Consider the following 16,108-nt stretch of genomic DNA (forward strand, 5'->3'; position numbering starts at 1 on the left):
CAGCTGTGGTCCAGTGACTCTACTGTGGCTTTGAAGAGGTCAGGCTTAGGGGTGTTGTCACAGGCTCAGCAGTCACCCACTTCCTGGGGCCTTGCTTACTGAGCTGAGTTCCTGGTTCTTGGGGACGATAGGCCATATGGCCAATGTTCAGCGAGAGGAACCTTCAGCTTCAACCCCTTAGGTGAGTGAGGTGGGGGCCTAGGATGCTAGCGAGCCTGCTCCATGTGAAACTGTTCCACAGCAGCAACAGAATATTTAAAAAATCATTTAAAAAGCAAGGCCCGTGAGACAATGCTGTGGATCGAGAAGCCTGTGTCCAGGCCTGACAACCTGACCCACATACTGGAAGGAAAGAACTGACTCTCAAAAGTTGTCCTCTGCCTCCCACACTCACACCATGGCATGTATTAAAGTACTCTGTCTCCATGTCTCTGTCTCTGTCTCTCTGTCTCTTTCATTAAATTAATGTAATATAAGATCCAAAAAGCAAAAGACTGTTCCACAAAATGAATTCTCTTGCCCAAATTTTCAGTCATACCCTTTTGGAAAAATATAGGAGAACTTCATTTCCTTTTAAAAAACAATCACTGGAGGTCTGAGAGGACACACACTGGAGGGCTGGGAGGACATGCACAGCAATTAATTTTTAAAATAATATATTTATTTTTATTGTATGTGCACTGGTGTTATGCTTGCTTGTATGTCTGTGTGAGGGTGTCAGATCTTGGAGTTACAGACAGTTATGAGATGCCATGTGGGTGCTGGGAATTGAACCCGGATCCTTTGGAAGAGCCATCAGTGCTCTTAACCGCTGAGCCATCTCTCCAGCCCCACATTGCAATTTATATATATGGTTACATGTGAGCTAAGAAAGATTTCCTTGGTGAGAGGGAGAAGGATGTTGAGAGAACGAGGAAGAAGGAGAGAAAATGGCATCCATGGCTTACAGTACCTGCAGCCAAGCTGCAGCCCAAGTACAGTGCTTACATTGCCCAGCCAAGGATATGCACAGACTACCCAGGCATATGGACAATAAAGCTATGGAACCTATAGACAGCCTACTGATGTCAGCTATACCCAGGCTCAGACCACTGTCACCTATGGGCAGACTGCATATGTGGCTTCTTATGGACAGCCTCCCACTGGTTATATGACTTTAACTGCCCCCAGGCATACAGCCAGCTTGCCCAAGGATATGGCACTGATGCTTATGACACCACCACTGCTACAGTTACCACGCCCCGGGCCTCTTATGCAGCTCAGTCTGCCTATGGCATCCAGCCTGCCTACTCAGCCTACAGCTAGCAGCCAGCAGCCACTGCACCTACAAGACCATAGGATGGTAACAAACCCACCGAGACTAGTCAACCGCAATCTAGCACCAACCCAGCCTAGGATACGGACAGAGTAACTACAGTTATCCCCAGGCACCTGGGAGCTACCTCATGCAGCCAGTCACCTCACCTTCATCCTATCCTCCTACGAGCTACTCCACAGCTGCCTAGTTAGGATCAGAGCAGTTTCAGCAGAACACCTATGGACAGCAGAGTAGCTATGGTCAACATAGCCACTATGGGCATCGGCGTCCCACTAGTTACCCCCCCCCCCCCCCCGACTGGATCCGACAGCCAGGCTCTAACAGAGCGGCAGCCACGGGTAGTGGAGTTCATTCTGACAGGACCACCCCAGTAGCATGGGCGTTCATGGGCAGGAGTCTGGAGGGTTTTCTGGACCAGGAGAGAACCAGAGCATGAGTGGTTCTGATAACTGGGTGCGGGGGTGGGGGTGGGGGTGGGGGGGCTGGTGGAGATTTTGATCAAGGAGGCATGAGCAGAGGTGGGCGGGGAGGAGGATGCCGTGGAGAGCAAGGTGGCTTCAATAAGCCTGGTAGACCCAGGGATGAAGGACTAGATTTTGATCTAAGCCTTCCTATAGGTCCCAATGAAGACTCTGACAACAGTGCAAGGATTAAATGACAACGTGACCCTGGATGACCTGGCAGACATTTTCAAGCAGTGCGGGGATATCAAGATGAACAAGGAAACTGGGCAACCCATGTCCATATCTACCTCGATAAGGAGACAGCAAAGCCTAAAGGTGACGCCGCAGTGTCCTATGAAGATCCGCCAACTGCCGTGGAATGGTTTGATGGGAAAGACTTTCAAAGAGGTAAACTTAAAGCTTCTCCTGCCCGAAAGAAGCCTCCAATGAACAGCATGCGGGGTGGCACGCCACCTCGTGTGGGCAGAAGGATGCCACCACCACTTTGTGGAGGTCCTGGTGGCCCAGGAGGTCCTGGAGGACTCATGGGTCACACAGAGAGGCTGTGGAGGAGACAGAGGAGGCTTCCTCCTAAGAGGGCTCCGGGGTTCAAGAGGGAACCCCTCTGGGAGAGGAAATGTCCAACACCGAGCTGGAGACTGGCAGTGTCCCAATCCAGGCTGTGGAAACCAGAACTTCGTCTGGAGAACAGAATGCAACCAGTGTATGGCCCCTAAGCCCGAGGGCTTCCTTCTGCTCCCTTCCCATCTCTGTGTGGTGATCGAGGCCAAGGCAGCCTGGTGGCATGTGAGGAGGAAGAGGTGGACTTAGGGACCGTAGCAGTCCTGGAGGAATGTTCAGAGGTGGCAGAGATGGCTGTGGCATGGACAGAGGTGGCTTTGGTGGAGGGAGATAAGGTGGTCCTGGGGGGCCTCCTGGGCCTTTGATGGAACAGATGGGAGGAAGAAGAGGCAGACGTGGAGGACCTGGGCAAATGGAGAAAGGCGAGCCCCATCAAGAACGCAGAGACTGGCCCTACTAGAGACTTGCAGAGCTACATTGACGACCAGATTTATTTTTTAAACCGGAAAACGTTTTAAATTTATAATTCTGTATTTATAATGTTGGCCACAGCATTATGAATATTCCTTGCCTGTATTTTAGTATTTTCACCATTTGTGAAGAAACGTTAAAACAAGTTAAATGGTAAACAAAACAAAACAAAAGAAAAAGAGAAAGGTTTCCTCTGCTAATGAGCCTTTGGCCATGATGAACCAAGCATTCATTGGTCCTGGGCCTCCAGCAGTGAGAAAGGCCTTGATCTCTCTCTCTGGTCTATAATTCCCACCTGGAACCGCACTGAAATGAGCAGATGGCTCATGCTGAGCATGTAGGAACTAGACTTTGCCATTACAAACTGCCCAGATCGAAGGTGCCCGGGGACAGGAATCTTATAGCAAACTTTGTGGTTGGTCCGACCACCTGACTCATTTTGTCCCAACAGACCCGCTGCTCACGCCATTCTCACTTCATCTGAAGGCTGCCTTTCTGAGTGCCCGTGGCTTTCAGTAGAAATGGGTACCAGTCACAGCCATGAGCTGGTGAGATGTGACAGTTGTGTCACACACCCTGTGAGTGACACTGGCAGCATTTTGTCTGTTCTCTGGTGTCCTGACCAACTGGCGGTCCTTACAGCTGCTGTGGCTGCTTCCGGTCTGCACTGAGGAGCCCGGGGAAGCCTGCCACTCTCCTGTCAACTCTTACAGATACCCAGAGACAGAAAGGAGCAGGTGTAGGTCAGGAGAGAAGCCGGAGGCACCTTGGCGGTCCCATAGTGATTCTGATAGCTCAGAAGTAGGGGTGCATGTCTGCACTTCCAGCACCCAGGATGCTGAAGCAGGAGGGTTGAGATTTAGAAGCTAGCCTGGGCAAGATATTGAGATGCTGTGTTAAAAGAAATGAACGAATTCCTATGGAAGTGTACCTTAGCAAGTGTGTTACGTACCTGGTAGCAAGTCTTGTCCCCTTGGGCCCTCTAGGGCAGGCAGGAGTAGAAGTCCCACTGTACAAAGGAGAAAGAGTCTTGAGATTATTGTGTAAACTTCCCATGACCCCAAGGCATCTAGGTTATTCAGCCAGGATCCACCTGTGCACGTTTGTGTTGGGTGAGAAGGATCTTAGCCACTCTGACCGTGAAAGCCAAGGACACCATCTACTCAGACACAGCCAAAGGTGCCTTCGCCACTGGGTTCTTTTTTCTTGCCAGCCGGGCACTGGAGCGCATTGTCCAGGATTTCCAGCTCCTTGCAGTATTCTCTGGTCTGCTTTGGAGGAAGTCTTATGGAACAAACGCATGAAAGCCTAAGCTTCCTTCGTATGCCTGGGCTTCACCAAGAACCACACTGTATTACACCTCCCCTGCTCGGCTCAGATGAAGCTGGTAGATTTGCACGGGGTGGGGGTGGGGGCGCTCAGGCTAGAGCCTCAGGTGGCCTCCTCATGGAAGTGACCATACACAAGATGGCAGATGAGGGTTCCTGCAGCTTGCCTGGGGGTGACGGGGTGGGGTAGAGTAGGGGAAGTCAGAATTCACAATCACCGGCCCAACCCCTCTCCTCCCTAACTCAGGAATGGCCACTAGAGCAAGAAGTGACCCCGTAATGAAGCACAAAGAGGCCCCCAAATTAAGATCCAGCACTGGCAAAGAGCAATGTGTGCTGAGACAGGGGAGAGCCAGGGTGGGGGGGGGGAGAGGGGGCAGAGGAGGGGGCTTACTGACACTGATCCTGTTTTTATATTGTTGTTATTATAGTCATCATGATTTATTACACTATTGTGATTTTAAACAAATACTGTATTAAAATACTACTCCCCCTGATTCCTGAGTTTCTGGCACCCTTTGCTTTTACACTCATGGCAAGCACATGACTTCACGTTCTCTTGCTCCTACAGACAGATCATCCTTCACCTAGAGCTGTGCTCTGAACATGGTGGAAGCATCAGCCTTCCTACCTTAAAACATTAAAACAAAAGTTAAAACTTATTTTAGCCAGGTATGGTGGTTCACACCTATAATCCTAGCACTCAGGAGGCAGAGGCAGCGGGATCTTTGTGAGTTGGAGGCCAGTCTGATTTATACAAGGAGTTCCAGGACAGTCAGTGCTACACAGTCTCAACAATAAATTAATACATACAAATATTTATTTTATGTGCATAAATGTTTGGCCTGCATGTATGTGCATCACTTGTGTGCCGGGTGCCAATGGAAGCCAGAAGAAGGCATTAGATCCCTTTAAACTGGGGCTTATAAATGACTGTGGAGCACTATTTGGGTGCTAGCAACCAAACGCAGGTCCCTGGCAACATGCGCTCTTGGGAGCTGAGCCATCTTTCTAGGCCCCTTATTACTGTTTGAGAACTGCGCTCTTTTCTTCTGTCTCAAGCCTTTATGTCTTTGCTTGCCATTTTATTTCTGTCCACTATGATGTAAACCCCAGAGATTTGAACTGGTAAGGAACGTAGCAGGCAGACATACTTAGGGAATGTTTGTGTGAGGGGCAACAGCAGTTTGAGGCTTCTGGAAATGGAAACAAAGCCCGTGGGCACTGTGCTGATGTGCAGGCATTGTGCGAAATCCTTCTTAGAAGAAAGCGTGAGATGAGGAAGCAGAGATCTTGGATGTAAGCATAGGCCTCTTTGAGTGTTTATGGAGGTTCCTTGCTGCTTGTAGGAGGCTCTGGGTCAGGAAGACAGATCCAAAACAAACAAACACACAAACCAACCAAATTAAAACAAAACAAAATGAGATTGGGAAGGAAAGAGAAGATGTGGCGGGACAATTACCCTGGATCCTTTGCGTTTCTCTACCATCTCATACCACCCACTCATCCACAGGGCACAACACACACCCACTTACTAGACAGGACAGCGTTAAATAAAGACAACGCAGGCAGGTCTGTCAGCACACCAGGCTGAACTCTGTTCAGGACTTCTGTTTAAGTGAGATTTTAATCTGAGGAGCGATGGCCATCCTTGGCAATATTAAGCAAGGCTGTGTTTAGTTATGACGCATGTTCATTCAGCAGTTCCCAAATGGGAGGACCAGCTTGGCAAATTGTTCTAAAAGTCATGCGGGGACAAGGGCATGGTTAAATAGGAAGTACAACCCGGGACACCCTCGGTTGACATCTTGATTTCAAACTGTAGTTTGCTTCCTGGGCCCGTTGGTTCTGGATCTGCTAATGAGAATTTTTCCTTGTGGGGTGGTACAAAGAGTAAATGAAGTGAGGTCTGCAATGCCTAGCATGACGCTTGGTAGATGGGAGAGCCACTGGGGTGCATGCATGGTCTTTTGTTTTTGTTTCGTTGGTCTGTTTCCCAGTTTTCCTTTGGAACAGAGAAAAGGATGAGAGATGGCCTCTAGTAAACTCGGCTAATCAGTCACAGATGACCCTTGTCATTGCTGCCTGATTGCGAAAGCACAGACTTAAACATGACACATGATAAGGAAATGCTGTGTAAAAACACGATTTCTTCAGAGAGTGCAGAGAGTTTCAGAGGCGCTCTTAATGACAGCACAGGGACCCCAAAAAGAGGTTCAAAGGAGGAAAGAAGCCTGGAAAAAAGCAACCATCTGCCTGGCTTTATGCTCGCTTCTCCTCCGTGCCCCGGCCTGTGACCCACACAGCAAGCCTGGCCTGGGGTCCCAGAGTAACAGCTTCACAAAGTCTCATATTTAGTTATTTAGTATTTAGTAAGGAAGCAGTGTTTTCCAGGGCAGGCTTTTAAAATGCATTCCTGAAGCAGCGACTTCGTGGTTGCTAGAATTAACATACTTTTGGTAGAGCCACAAGCTTTATCCCGGAGCGCGCAGTGGCAGGTTGAAACATGACTCGGCAGTGTTAATGGCTTGTCACTAATCCAAGGATCACACCCCTAGTGTTTTCCTTGCTCCTTTTCCCACCTTCCTTCTCTTTATTGTCTGTTAGAGCGTGCCTTGCCCATTCTAATTCTTACAAATCCAAGTGACCTGGCATTTGGCTGGCGATCTGTGTGGAGATGAGGTTTTGCCCACTCTGAAACACTGCTCTGAGTTAGAGCAATTGCCTTGCTCTCAGTGAGTCCATATTGTGTGAAACAGCAGCTCTCCAGAGGTGCCTTGTTGCTGCCAACTCCATTTTACAAAGGGACATTTGGCTCCATGTTGAATACAAACACAGGGGCAAAATGACTCCATCTTGTTTATAAAGAAAAGACCACTGGGCACAGACTGGCAACTTATGGCTACAAGGAAGAAGGTATCACTCATAAATTTACGAGAGAACACCGGGTCCTGCCTCCTGCCATCCTCAGAGACCCCAGGCCAGGCTTGCTGTGTGGGTCACAGGTCAGGGCATGGAGGAGAAGCGAGCATAAAGCCAGGCAGATAGCTTCTCTTTTCCACATTTCTTTCCTCCTTTGAACAGGAACGTGACTGTCCGTTTCTGGGGTCCCTGTGCTGTCATTAAGAGCGCCTCTGAAGCTCTCTGCACTCTCTGAAGAAATTGTGTCCATCTAGCAGTTGAGGTTTCCATCTGCACATTTGAGTGTTGTCTGGAATAAAGGCCAACATCCCAGGGAAGAGTGAATTGTGTAGAAGCATGTTCACATATACGTGGTACATGTATGTGCGTGTGGGTGTAGAGGCCAGAGATTGACCATTTTTTCCTAATTCAAGATTTACCTCTTCATTCCAAGTCCATCCCTCTCCAGATCTGTACTATTCCAACTAGGGCCTGTTCACCTAACACTCGCATTTGGAGAGTTGCTCTAATGATGGGCACGCATGGCCATAGCTAGCCTTCTTATCCTTTGATCAAATAATAAGACAGCTTGAAGGGGGAAGTACTATCCACACGAATTTATTTACTGCAAGGTACAGAAGAGCAGACTAAGCGATAATTAGTGAAAATAATATATGCAAATAACTTAAAAGAAATACTTACTAGGAATACAGTGAATCCAGATGGAAAGGAACTGTCCAAATGGTACAGACCAGCAGGTGTCATCCATAAATTTACCAAAGAAGATTGGGAAATCATGGGGCTATGGACATATTTAAACTTGTTGAACAACACCCAAAAGGACCCTACTTTTCAACAATGTCGGGAAGGACTGAGCTTAGGCATCCTGGATGGTTTAAGCACTATGAAGCGAAGGGCATATTCAACAGAGGCTCTAAATGCTGCTCGACTTCAGCTGCCAACAGAGCCAAGGAAGCCGCGTGGAGTCCTGTCTGGCCCTGAGATCTGAGTGCTGAGCTGAGCTGGCCAATGCCAGAGTCTAGGCTGAGCTGGAGTCAGGGCCCACCTGAAGGAGCATGTGCCAGTGGTTCAAGGGTTGTGGGGGTCATGCGAGTAAGCCTCAGGGAATGGGCTTCCACAGAATAAAGCCCTTGGCCACTGTTCTGGGGCGCGGTGGGGGCGGGGGAGTGGGGGAGAAGCACAAGAGCTGGCAGGACACAGTCTCCTTGGGGAAGGGAGTGAGAGATCTGAGGCATAGGTGGGGAGTGTTGCCAAGTCAGCAGTCCGGAAGTGTGACTTGAAGGGAGAGGGACAGAGAGAGGCAAGGGAACCTCCAGCTCTGGCCACCAGCATCAACTGAGACTTTTGTTCTTGCACTGTCAGCCACCATGAAAGGGCATGATGGGAAACAGGTAACACACAGGAAGCTCAAGAAACCAACAGAGTCCAGTTAGAGTCCCCAAACGGAGGTAATCTTTGAACAGTGAGTTGAAGAGTCACCCAATAGTAGACAAAGCAGAGTCACAGGGTGCTTGCCTAACATCTGTGAAGTCCTAGGTTTGACCCAGCAATGAGGATGGGGGAAAAAAAATCAAGAATGACTTATATAGACCTATTTGGAGTGTTTTCTCATTGTCTTCTCCTTCACTTATTTCCAATATATAATAAAGGTATACACATGGATAGATAAGTATAGATAATGACACTGATATTTGTATTATTTTTCTGACTATAAAAAGTGCTTGACTAAGAACATTTGAAATGTATAAATAAAATCACAGGGGAAAATATCTACAAAGTCACAGGAAAAAATGTCTACAGATTTATAGCAGCTATAACATTACCATATTTAGATTTCTAGAATTATCCTTAGGGGTGTGTGTATGTGTGTGTGTGTGTGTGTGTGTGTTGTGTACCTGTGGGTGTATACAGTTGTATAATGTTTATGTACAGTGTATACTTGCAGCTTATGTTTGAATGTTGCTGGCAAGCTTCTGTACCATTATTTCAAACAGCCACTTGTAACATCTCTGAGTAGACCTACCACCATTTTGTGTTGTTGCATACATGTTTGTGTGTGTGTGTGCACATGTGATCATGCTAGTGGACAGTTTCAGCAGTCATTCTAAAGAACACCTCATAGTTTCTTTAAGACAGAGCCTCTTATTGACTTAGGCCTCACCCACTAGGTTAGACTGGCCAGTGTCAGAATTCCCCTCCCCCCACCCCCCATGTCTCCAAATCTTTTGCCTGGCTGATGAGGATCAAACTCCTGCTTGTCTGACAAGCACCCACTCACCAAGCGATCAGCTCGGCTCCAGCATCGCAAAGTTTTGAGTGAATTCCCTGCTGCCAGGCGGATTGTTTCCACTTCCCCACTGCTATAAACGGAACTGTTTTGCACTACCTCATAGAAAACTTTTCTACCACCTGTTTTCAAAGACGTGCAAAGTTACAATTTGGGCTCTTCTGAAGTCAAAGAAATCTGGGAAGAAATTTTGATTTGCACCTGGACTTTCAATTGCTTAACAGGAGCCAAAGGTCAGAGCTTGGAGCCAGCTGAATGCTGTGGCTCCTTCCAAAGTTAACCTGGCTTTAATGTCAATTAATAGAAACTATATCCTGGCCACATTTGGAGAGCTGTGCGAAGGTACAAGGGGACCAGCCAACAGAGGTTTCGTTGTTTAGGATGATGTAGGCTCCTCAGAGGGCTCCCTAAGGCCCTTCTATGTCTATAAAATGAAATACTTTTCCCACATCACTTGGGCCAAAACATTGAAGAAGGCAGGGCAGCAACCAATTGGTTTCAAACACAATGAATTCTTTAAAGGAAAGTAGAGGTTCCCTGCTTAGGGACTGAGGCTTCATTTTGCCCATCATGTTTGGTGCTTGGCTTTTATCTTAGAGATCACTTCTTAGTGACATGTGACAGCCAGAGCCTCACCCACCACATCTTTATTTCAACTGGGGCTGATCTGCACTTACCATACATGTTTGGTTTTACCATTCATGTTTAAATATCAGCGTATTTATGAAGGGGTGGGCAAATAGCACTGCCTTCTGACATCCCTGGTAAGCATCTGGCCTCCAACACCTGAAGATTGAACACCATTCTCAGCAGGGTCATTACTTAGCTATGGACGATGTTAAACATATTTAAAACCACCCCCAATTTCAGGCAGGAGGATGGAGGAGACAAGCAGTTGACCCAACCTTTACAGAGAGTCTTTCTTAGATGCACACTCCCCTCAGCTCCTATTTACAGCACACAGGCTGCTGCCTCCTGCAGTGCAGGCTGGGTAATGTAGTTCCGTAACTATCTAGCTTTATTTGCCTCCCAGCCCCATAATCATAATGCGGAGCTCAGAATTATGATGATTAAACAGTGAAGCAGAGGTGTTGAATAAGAAAAGAGCAGCACATAAGGTGGTTAGCAACGTTTGTTGTGGTTGCAGAGGAGGAGGAGGACGTGTTTTATACCTCAGCATGAATAGCATTCTAAATCAAGACATTTGGGGACGTTTTCCCATTATAGTTTTTCCTTCTCACTCTCTTTCTCTCCCTCTCTGGTTTGGGACTGTGTGGGGGTGGAAGACAAGGGGTTACGTTACTGCGATCCAATAAAAAAGAATGAGCTCCTGTTTCTAGTTGCCAGGGAAAGCCATGGTGCTTCTTTAACTGAACAGCCTGAGAAAACACCTCCTAACCTGGGTGTGGTGGCCACACCTGCAACCCCAGCACTCAGGAGAAGGAGGCAAGAGGACCTTAAGGTCCACACTGCCCTATATTTAGTGAGACCTTGAAGCAAACAAGGCTAGGGCTATAGCTCGTGGGTAGAGCTGTATAATCAAGACTCTGAGTTTGATTCCCAGCACTGAAGAGAAACATAAAACTGGAAGAAACCACCTCTCCAAACACAACTCACACACACATACAGAAAGAAAGAAAGAAAGAAAAATAAGAAAGAAAGAAAGAAAGAAAGAAAGAAAGAAAGAAAAGGAAAAATCATCTACAAATACAAAGCATCTCCTCTTTAAACAAAAATAAATACCCCTGCCTCCCTGCCCACCCCCTCGCTCCCTCCCCTCTCCCCATCCCACCCGCCACACCCACCAAGCCTGTAAGGAGTAGAAATGCGAAGGCGATCTGATAGTATTTAGCAAAACAGAAAATTCATCCACCATTTGACCCAACAAATCTACTTCCTGTAGTCTATTCTAAGAAATAACCTTTTGCCCGTGCGAATGTGTTCACACAAAGATACCGATTGTCCGGCAGGCTTCAAAAGGGGCAAATTGGAAACCAAAGGGGCATCCATCAATAGGGGATCTGTTACTCCACTTTTGGGTATATCCAGTCTGAAGCTGGCTTACTGTATGGGCATAGGAAAATCAGCAAACTCTCTGGAGAATCAGCAAGCGGTCCAGCAATTGGAAAGCAGGGCGAGTGGTGGGGGTTTTGAAAGTGTGCGTGGAGGAGCGGAGGAGCCGGACCCACACTGGCAGCAGTGGGAGGGAGCGGGAAGAGGCTTGCAGGGACTTTTCAGCAGCCTCCTTCTCTAGGTTGCTTAACTCTTTCAACCAGAGTGTGTTCATGAATTATTTATGCAATTAAAAAACTCCTGTTGACAAACCTGTAGAGTCTGCTGGAGCTGGCGGCTGGAGAGAGGCATCTTCCAGGAGTGGCAGATGAAAGATCCTTGCCTTTTTGGTACAGCTTAAAAATAATGTGCTAAGATGAATGTAAATAACTTTTAATACTTGCGTAAAAAACACGGCCAAGGGTCAGTTACTTCTTGTTGTACAGCAGTTCCATCCTGGGTACCAGACATCTATTAACTTGTTGAATTTTCATGACACATTTGGCATTGATGGTTTAGTTGATGAAGAAACTGATGCACAGGGAGGCAAAGCCGGCTATCCAAGGCAACACAGACACTCAGAGGGAGGACGGGTAAGGGGTGAAGCCCTTGCTTGGCCATGAACAGACATGTGCCTTGGGTGACAGAGCTCTGGGAAGCAGCGTCCAAAGACAAGAGCAGAATCACAGAGTCTCCTGGCTCCTTCTTAGCCTGGGTCCAGAGCAGAAGTGAGAGTCAGAGAAGAAGCAAACTTTGACTCAACTGCTGCTGCCCTGAGCCCTGGCTCATTTTCTAATTCACCACTGGCCAGGTGGGAACTGTTCTAAGGCTTCCTCTTGGTTCTTGCTTCCTCCTGAGTGAACAGCAGCAGGGCAGGGACAGAGGGCTTTTCTCACTCCTGGTAATTACCACAGCCCTGCCATGCTGAGCGCTCTCTCTGTCTCTCTGTCTCTGTCTCTGTCTCTCCCTTCCTCCTTCCTCCCTATCTCTCCCTCTCCCCCTCCCTCCCACCTTCCCCGTCTTCCTCCCTCCTCTCTTTCTCCCTCCTTCTCTCTCTTTCTTCGTTTCCCCCTCCCTCTCTCCCTCCCTCTCTCCCTCCCTTCCTCTCCCTTCCTCTCTCCCTCCCTTCCTCCCTCTTCACCCTCCTCCTCCCTCCTTCCCTTTCTGTCTCTGTCTCTCTGTGTCTCTCTCTTTGTCTGTCTGTCTGTCTGTCTGTCTGTCTGTCTGTCTGTCTCTCTCTCTCTCTGTGTGTGCATGGAATGGTCTAACAGGAAGGTGAGGAAGGAATAAGGATCTCTGTGGACAGCGGTGTAATTGGAGTGGTAGAGAAAGAGGCTAAAGAAGACAAACAGGACCTCGTCAAACATCTTGCTAGTTCTGTAGACTGGCCCTGCCTACCTCTTGGCCTTGCTGGGATGAGTGACAGTGGGCTTGGTAGGTTTGGAGTTCCCACTGGGATGCAGGAAAGGACGGATGACTATTGAGCCCAGGTCAGCCTGAGAACAGCTGGAGGTGTCCGTTCAGCTCAGGCACCAGGGTTTCCTCGAGGGACACCCTAGATAGACAGTGGCCGCTATTTTCTGTGACCATTCAACTCTGGGCTCTTTTGGGTCTTGCCTTGGTCCCTGCCATCCCTATGCAAAAGCATCTTTTTAAATAAGGAACTTCAAAGACCCTTGACAGCTTCAGGCTACCACATGCTTCCTTATTGTGACTTTCTTTAATTGTTCACAGTCTCCCTCACTGGCCCCTGAGAATCCTGATCCTTTCCATGAAAGTGGCCCAAGTCTGCATTTGCTGAGCACCATGTTAGTGTTGGGTTCTACTGGAGAGCTGTCCTTGTGTCACCTCCCCCATACTTTGGTCCTCCTGAGGACCCTATTAGAGAGGTGGCAGGCTGCCCGTGCAGGAATTTCCCTACAATACCAGCAAGCATCTGAGAAAAATTGCTTTGCTCTCGAGTGGTCTCAGTCCCTCCCAGGGATGACATATGCCCCACCCTAGTAGTGACATATGTGACTTGTTTGGCTAAAGGAATGGCACTGGCTTCAATGTGGAAACTCCCAGAGCAACTATGGTTTTGCATTTTTTTTTTCCTTGCTAGTGTAGATAGGGGGTGTGCCTGCCTGTCTGGTGCCAGGGGTCTGACAGTCTTTACTTACAATAAGCATATACCAGGAGCCAGGGAAATGTTTGTGACCCTAAGCCACCAAGATAAGAGGGTTGTTTATGGAATAACCTAGTAAGTCTGTAGGGACAGCATGTGCGTAATTCCAGCGTGCAAGCTTTCAGTCTCCTGCAGCCTGGCCCAGGAGTCTGCACGGTCCATGTTTGCATGCAGAGCACAGGAGGCAGGGCAAAGGGCAAGCTAATTAACAGAGAATTTTATTCTTGCGTCTTTAGGGATTTTTTTTTAAAGGACGAAAAGATATCTAAGAACAACTCTGAACTGAATCCCCTCTGGCCTTCCTCTCGTTCTTCTGTTGCCCCCAGCTCTCCCAAGCCTGACAGCAGTTCCCTTACATTTCTTTCAAATCAGAAAGTACCCACCATTTTCCCTCTTCCTTCCATCCCACCAAAACAGATCACTTTTTTTCCCCCCACTTAAAAAAGAAAAATCTCAGCCAGAAATGGTGGTGGTGCACGCCTATAATCTCAGTAGTTAGATGTCTGAGGCACGAGGATTGAGTTCCAGGCCAGACAATACTACATAGTGCGATCCTGCCTCAACAAACAATGGGCAGACATAATGGGTAGGACTTGTCACCAAGGTCTGTGTCTCCTCTCTAGGCTGTGTGGCTGCATGCCAATGCCGTGGGCCCTTAGAATTCCAACTCTTGGCATGTTGTAGCTCAGACTAAGTGACCAGTTCATCTCCAAATCCAAGGAAACAACAATTGTATTTTCTGGAAGTGGAAGACGAAGAAGAGAAAATGGGAATTCTCTTTAATGAGCAGAGGGAAAGATAGAGACTGTGCCACCCCAAGTTAATATTTCTCCGGGTATATTGACAACAACAAGCTGGCATGGCAAAATCCGTGCTTAAAATTTTAGATATAACTATCGTATTTTTCATTCATAAAACCTTAGTAAACAATGAAATCTCCGCTTTATAGTGCAACCCTGAGAGGTGATGAACTTGACAAGAGACACAAGCTGGGGTCAGATATGAACCTGTGTCCATGTGTTTGCTGCAAGTTCATTTGTGTGTATGTGGCTGGGGTCAGATATGAGCCTACGTCCATGTGTTTACCACAAGCTCATTTGTGTGTGTGTGTATGTGTGTGTGTGTGTGTGGCTGGGGTCAGAGCACGGCTCCCAAGACCTTCAGTGGCTTCCTGGAGACCCCAAGATACATTTCTAGTGCCCAGACATGTGCAGGAAGGTCTTCATGTCCGGCCCATGGTCATAGTCTCAGCTGTGTCTTCTCTCACTTCCTTCATTATCTTTTTAAGGAGTCTCCCTCAGGACTCCAGACCGGAAGGGGGCCACTTTTGACCAGGGCCCCCACATACATATGAGTGGTCAAAGATGCTGATCTCCCGACACCTTGGCCTTGAGGCCCTAGTCGGCTCTTGTAAATCCTTTCATGGTGTTTTCTGTTTTCCATGTGCCCCAAGGCCTGTGACCTAGAGTGTACTCAATGAACACTTGTCTAATGAATGGGCAGTTGATGTTTATTTGTTCTTTTCATATTAAGTGGGTTCTCTGGTTGTTCTTACTCTCCAACTATGCCTCCTGGATTATAGTTTCCAGTTATATCTGGAATATATATACACACATACATATATACAATCATGGAGCTAAGACCCGCGAAGTCTTCCTTTGTGCTTGTGCTTGCCTCTTTCATATTTTTCATATGAGATTTTCCACCTTTATCATCTCTAAAGCATTGTGGGACTTTCCATTGTGGTGGATTAAGTATAAATGGGTCCCCAAGGCTCATGTATTTGAGCGCTTGGTCCTCAGTTGGTGGGACTGTTTGGGAAGGATTTAGGAGGCGTGTCCCTGGGGATGGGCTTTGAGGTTTCAAAATCCCATACCACTCCCAGTTAGCGCTCTCTCTCTCTCTCTCTCTCTCTCTCTCTCTCTCTCTCTCTCCCTCCTGTTTGGGGATCAGATGTGAGCTCTCAGCTGCTCCAGAGCCATGCCTGTCTGCTGCCATGCTCCTCACCATGATGGTCATGAACTGTAACCCTCTGGAACCATGAGTTTCCAGATTAAATGCTTTCTTCTATAAGTTGCCTTGGCCATGGTGTTTTGTTGTAGCAGTAGAAAAGTAATTAAGGCATAATTCTTTCTTGTTAACAAAAGCCTTAGACATTCCTCATTTAGGAGATGTTGTGCCTTCTTTATGATGGTCAGGGTGGACAGGTTGCACATAGGCAGATCATTCATCAAGGACATCACCTAAGAATGACTGATGAGTTCTGTCTCCTGTCCCACTCCTTTGCTCTCCATCTTCTCCCCTGCTTCCCCTCTACTGCCAAAATCATTATCATCATCATCATCTTCTTCTTCTTCTTCTTCTTCTTCTTCTTCTTCTTCTTCTACTTCTTCTTCTTCTTCTGTTGTATTTTTGTTGTTGTTTTTTCGAGACAGACTTTCTCTGTGTAGCCTTGGCTGTCCTGGACTCGCTTTGCAGACCAGGCTGGCTTTGAACTCACAGCAATCCAGCCATCTCTGCCTCCCTAAGTGCTGGACT

The 16,108-nt window shown here is 47.6% G+C and overlaps 1 pseudogene across 1 annotated transcript; it reads left to right on the forward strand.

The window, feature by feature from the left end:
* Window positions 1–873: 873 nt before the first annotated feature.
* Window positions 874–2,861, forward strand: LOC311590137 (RNA-binding protein EWS-like; annotated as a pseudogene). Its single transcript has 2 exons — window positions 874–1,342; window positions 1,458–2,861. The product of its transcript is annotated as an RNA-binding protein EWS-like (transcript).
* Window positions 2,862–16,108: the final 13,247 nt, after the last annotated feature.

This window comes from Acomys minous (assembly GCF_964271855.1).
Source record: "Acomys minous genome assembly, chromosome: 19".
Lineage (NCBI taxonomy): Eukaryota > Metazoa > Chordata > Mammalia > Rodentia > Muridae > Acomys > Acomys minous.